The 6,035-nt window shown below is 42.2% G+C and overlaps 1 pseudogene; it reads right to left on the minus strand.

Annotated features, from left to right (window-relative positions):
• Positions 1 to 251: 251 nt before the first annotated feature.
• LOC110307421 lies at positions 252 to 986 on the minus strand (annotated as a pseudogene).
• Between the last annotated feature and the right edge of the window lie 5,049 nt (positions 987 to 6,035).

Here is a 6,035-nt window from a genome sequence, read left to right on the forward strand (position 1 = left end):
AACTCACTTTGTAGACCAGGCTGGCCTCGAACTCAGAAATCCGCCTGCCTCTGCCTCCCGAGTGCTGGGATTAAAGGCGTGCGCCACCACGCCCGGCTTAAATTTTTTTTATTTCAGAATTGCTGTTATGTACAGACTTCATAAAAAAAAAACACACACACACATATACTGGATATTTTCCATGACATAAGAGCTGGAAATAAAGTCTAAGGGCAATTAGAACTGAAAGTGTCCCACAGAAGTTCGAGAACGGCTCCTTCTTAAATGTCCTTGATCACCTCCTCCAGTTCTTCCTTTGTGAACATGTGGAAATTCTGACCAGGCTGCACCGTGGCTAGCTACATGTTGGTCACGTTCAGCTTCTCCTCCATGACTTGCTTGAGGATGATGAGCGAGGACTTGATGGCCTCCTTCAGAGTCGTAGACTTATGGTAAACTTCTTGCAAGGAGCTCTGGGCACCCTCAGAAGCAGAGCCAATTGCTCGAGTATCACACTGTACAAAGGTCCCAGATGGGTCCATGCGAAGCAGTTGGGGTCCTTTCTCATTGACTCCTCCAAACAACAATGCTACTCCAAAGGGACAAGACATAGCACCTGGATCTGCATCTTCCTCTCCAAACTGCAGAGCCAGCTTGGACACAGCCTGGGTCACACTCTCGACTGTCATTGTCTCATTATAGGTGAACCCGTGGTTCTGTGTCTCCACTCTGGCTTTATCAATTAAAGCTTTAGCATCAGCAATTAGCCCACTCATGGCACAACCTATATGAGCATCAATCTCTACGATTTTCTCAATGCTGCTGGGCTCCATTAGTGGGGAGGTAATTCTCTTCTCCACAGCTAGACATACGCCCTCTGAGGTCTGGATGCTAATGGCTGTAGAACCAAGCTTGATAGCCTCAATGGCATATTCCACTTGAAATAATCTTCCTTCAGGAGAAAAAGTATTCACACCCCTGTCGTACTCGGATCAAGTGAGGAACATGGCAAGGACAGAAGGAAGCGGCAGTGGCTATGCGGGGTTCCCAAAGGCCACAGGATCGAAAGCAGCACACCGCCACAGCACCAAGGGAGACAGTGTTTTTCTATGTAGCCCTGGTGTCCTGAAACTCACTCTCTAGACCAGGTTGGCTTTCAAGTTAGAGATTGGCCTGCCTCTGCCTCCGAAGTGCTGGGATAGGATTAAGGACAGCCACCACTACTGCCTGGCTTATTTATTTATTTACTCATTTATTATTTTTATTGTTGTTGTTGGTGGTGGTCTCCTATGTAGCCCTGGCTAGCCTGGAACTCACAGAGCTCCACCTGCCTCTGCTTCCCAGTGCTAGGACTAAAGGTGTAGTACCATGCTTGTCTTTAAAACAAATAAGTCTTTTTTTAAAGTTCCTATGAAGACAAACTACCTCTCTTCAGATCATTCTGGCTTTCTCTGGGTGCTGCTGGGAGTTTCTGTTGTTTTGCTTTGTCCACATTAACATATCTCTTGTCCAGATAGAATTATTTTATCTTGGTTATAAAGAAATTGAAGCTCTATGGGCTCTGGAGATGTCTTAGTAGGTAGCTTTACTGACTGGTTTTGTGTGTTAGCATGACACAGCAGAAGTTATCACAGAGAAAGGAGCTTCCCTTGAGAAAATGCCTCCATGAGATCCATAAAATTTTTTTAAAGATTTATTTATGTATATGAGAGTCCTGTCTGCATGTATGCTGTAGCAAAATATAATCCTAATCTGTATCGATATATGAAGTCTATACCAAATGTAAAAATATTTGGTTTGTTGATGTTCTTTGTCTAAAAGTAGATTCAATCATCTGCCCTTTTATCCAGTTATTACTATATCTCCCCTCCCCCTGTTTTTCTTTTCATCCCTTCTCCTCCTAATACTAGATAGGAGAGAAAGGATAGAGGAAAGAAAAAGTCCCTGAAACTAAACTCCTTCATTTTGCTTCCTCCCTGTCCAAGACCATAACAACTTGTAACAACCCCCCTTAAAAGATGACAAGTAGCCGTCATCCACTGAATGACCAAAAACATCCAACCCACCTCTTGGGAATGGACGTATTATTCTCTTAAAATTGCCTCCTGTTGATTTGAGAGTGTCATTTTCCTTTTCAGAGCCCTCTAATAAAATTGGTATATTGGTTAGTCTTAAGAAAGCTAGCTGTAGCCGGGCGGTGGTGGCGCACGCCTTTAATCCCAGCACTTGGGAGGCAGAGGCAGGCGGATTTCTGAGTTCGAGGCCAGCCTGGTCTACANAGTGAGTTCCAGGTCGGCCAGGGCTATATAGAGAAACCCGGTCTCGAAAAACCAAAAAAAAAAAAAAAAAAAAAAAAAGAAAGAAAGAAAGAAAGAAAGAAAGAAAGAAAGTTAGCTGTAGCATTTGCTGTCCAGTCTCTGCATGCTATGAAATTTCAGGGCTTCTCTGAAGTCCTGACTGGAACAGTCTGTGATGCTGGATGATCTAGCTAGCCATATCGAAATTGTCCTGGATTCAATTTTTGAGGAAACAAAATTGAAACGATCTAAGGTAGAATCACCGGCTACTTGTTTTCTTTGGTGTCGGGTCCTTTTGCTCTGCAAACATATAAGCTTTCAAAGATATTTCTGCACTAACGTATGTTTGGAATGTGCAGTATGCACAAGTCAGTTAATGATTCTTTGCTCTAAGTTCAAGCAAGGCAAGGCATCTGTTTTTCTTTATGTTAGTTTGGATTGTATAACCAAACTGTAATATAAATTTCTAGTTATGCCATTTAAAAGATGGTATGATAAATCTTAAGAATTCTGTAGCCAACAAGATTTGTTGGCTATATATAGCTGAAGTCTTGGCTGGCGAGATTTTCATGTCTCAGCCAGATGTTCCCATGTAGAGGGATCAGCAATACAAGTTACCTGTTCTATTAGTTTTCATGATTTATTTCTTTGTTTTCAGTCAAGATGTTCAGGGTGTGTCTCTTTGTCAAATCTGGAAGGAATCCACCACTTTTCTTTTCCTCTTGAAACAAAGGCAAAATCTCTCCCCCAAAGTTACACATTTTTTTCTCCATTACACTCTTGCTGGGAGCCAAATTCAGGGTTTCCCATATTGCAGGCCAGGCTGGTACCACCTAAACTACATCTCTAGACGCTACATTCTGGGCTTCCTGATGCTCATTTGACTTCTTTTGTTTGTGCCCCTCCTACCTTGCCTTCTTCTTCCAAAGATGGACCGTCAAGTACTTGACGTCAAGTACTTGAATAGCAACTTGAAGAATCTCCAAACACCCAGCTTTCCTGGGTTCTTACATGTAAGGTCTGCACTTCTCAAGAGCTACCTCATCAGGACCATCATGGAGGCTGAGAGCATACACCTGTATTGTCACCTTCCTCTAGAGTAGTGCTTAAGTTATGAGAGCACACAAACTAGTAATTTCTGTATGAATTTGTAAAATTTACCTACTTTTCTTTCTGTATGAGTTTGTGTGTATGTATGGGTAGAGGCAGTGATAACATTAATGTGATGTCAGAGGAAGAAGGCTCATGAATAGAATGCTAGCCTAAATTGTCACGAAGTTTGTCTTAAAACAATCTAGAAGTCAGATGCAGTGGCACATGTCTGAAGTTCTACCTACCTGGAAGCTGAGCTGAATTGCTTGAATCCAACCTGATTAAAACAAGATTAAAATTCAAAGCTGGCCCCAGAGAGACATACTGGAGGAAAATGAAATAGGATGAAGCAGGAGGATCCCAAGTTCTAGGCCAGTCTAAGTTCCATCTTTGCTGTTCCATCTTTGTTTGGGTATGATGGATGGCACAACTGGGAGATAAAGCCAGGATAAGGCGGCTATCCTTTGTTATGTGAATTTACATAGCAGCTTAGAAGAAACCTTAACTGTGCTTGACCCACACTATCTAAAGAGACAGTAAGAGTAGGGCCAGGAGGCTGGGTGTGGTGGCACAAGCCTTTAATTCCAGCACTCGGGAGGCAGAGGCAGGCGGATTTCTGAGTTCGAGGCCAGCCTGGTCTACAAAGTGAGTTCCAGGACAGCCCAGCCTGAGCTATACAGAGAAACCCTGTCTCGAAAAACCATTAAAAAAAAAAAAAAAAAAAAAGAATAGGGCCAGGAAAGAATCAGATTTTAGTAATTATTAAAACTTCTTCCCTGCTCCTGACAGAGCTCCTCCTCTGTGTAGCCCAGGATGGCCTCAGATTCAGTTATCATTCTGCCTTTGCCTCTGGGATTAAAGGTATACACCTTTACACCCAGCATGAATTATTAAAAATGTACTCAAACCACATTAGTAATACCATTAAGAGTTCTAGCTTCATAAAACTAACCTGAAGATCCAGATTAAAAAAACAAACAAACAAACAAAAGGGCTGGGCAGTGGTGGCACAAGTCTTTAATCCCTCCCAGCAGGTGGGAGGCAGAGGCAGGTGGATTTCTGAGGCCCTAGGGTTCTGAGGATTTCCTAGCCCTCCATTTCTATCAACTAAAAAGGGAAATTCATGGTTGAGAAACTGTAAACTCTATCTATCAGTTAGTAGATTGAGCACTTTTTGTGCACTGAACATTTCCAGAGAGTGACATGGAGGTAGGTTCTGTAGTGTGAGGTGTTTGTTGGTTGAAAGTAGATAGATCTTTTCACCAAGGATTAACAGGCTGTCTGGGTAACATGTTGAAAGACCAGAGGGATGTTCTGATAAAATTGCATATAGGATTTGAGGACAACTGGGCAAGAAATAGTAATCACACAAACCCATTGAAAACTACCAGACAGGGTAGCATTTGTGGGAGAGAGGATGTTTCTGGAGTAGTTATAAAGTTTTCATCACTTTAGGAGGTTAAGTTTTAATTTCACCTCAAACACTACAAAGTGAGCAAAACAACTCACTGGTATCAATAAGGTGAAAATAATTTATACTATATTCATACCAGATACCAAGACAGTAGTTGAGCTTAGGAGTGTGGACTTACAGTATGTGCTTAGGGTACTAGAGTCCAGGGCTGAATCCCCAGAGTGGAAACAATACTGTAGCCTCTGAAGTTAAATGTCAATTCCGGGGCTGAATGTCCCGTAATTTCTGGCTGATGGTCGATCTCCACTAGAAGTTCCTTTTTACCTCCTTTATAGCAAACCTTCATAAAGTTTGCTTAAATAACCATAAGCACTAAGAGCTAAGAAAGCAATCTCTGAAGAGCATGGCCAAAGGCCAACACAGATTTCTTTAGAATAATTGGATGATTTATGAAGACAAGTCATGAATCTGTCCTCTGCCCAAAGGTCTCAATGTCAAAGCAAGTGTCCCAAGAAACCTTCTGCAAAGTCAGGAAGATCCTGAGTTCACCTAGAGGTGCTTTCTTGGAAAAAAGAATGTTTTAAGATACCACCATTAGCTGACACAAAATATTCTAGCTAACAGTGAAGACTGTTGATTCTTTCCTCTACATACACAAGGTAAGTTGACTCAGGTATGGTGGCTTACGCTCTAGAGGCAGAGGCAGGTAGACCTGACTGGTTTACATAGTGAGATCAAAAAACCACCACCAAACCAAAATAATCCATCTGACTCAAGAGGTGGTCTACCTGCAAGCTGGCACTGAACAATGACTCCAGCATTCAGGAAGGCCAATCTGGTCTAGATAGTTCTAAGTTACCTAGTGCCTGTCTTTAAAGATCAAAAGTGGGGTTGGAGAAAGGCTCAGTGGTTAGAAACACTCATTGCTCTTACAGATGACCATCTTGGCCTACAGAGAGATCTGACTCCTGCCTCCAGTGCTGGGATTAAAGGTGTGCTCCATCAACTGCTTGGTTAAAATACAAATCTTTTTACTTATATGGGTGGGTGTTTCCTAAATGTAATATGTGTACTACATGCAAGTACATTGCCTTCAGCAGGCACCAGATCCCCCCGAGACTGGAGTTACAAATGTTTGTGAGCAGCCAGATAGGTGCTTGGTACCTGGGTCCTCTGAAAGAGCAGCCAGTGCTTTTAACCACTGTGCCATCTCCAGCTGTGTAATTTTTTTTTTAAAGATTTATTTATTTATT

This window comes from Mus caroli, chromosome 12, assembly GCF_900094665.2.
Source record: "Mus caroli chromosome 12, CAROLI_EIJ_v1.1, whole genome shotgun sequence".
Lineage (NCBI taxonomy): Eukaryota > Metazoa > Chordata > Mammalia > Rodentia > Muridae > Mus > Mus caroli.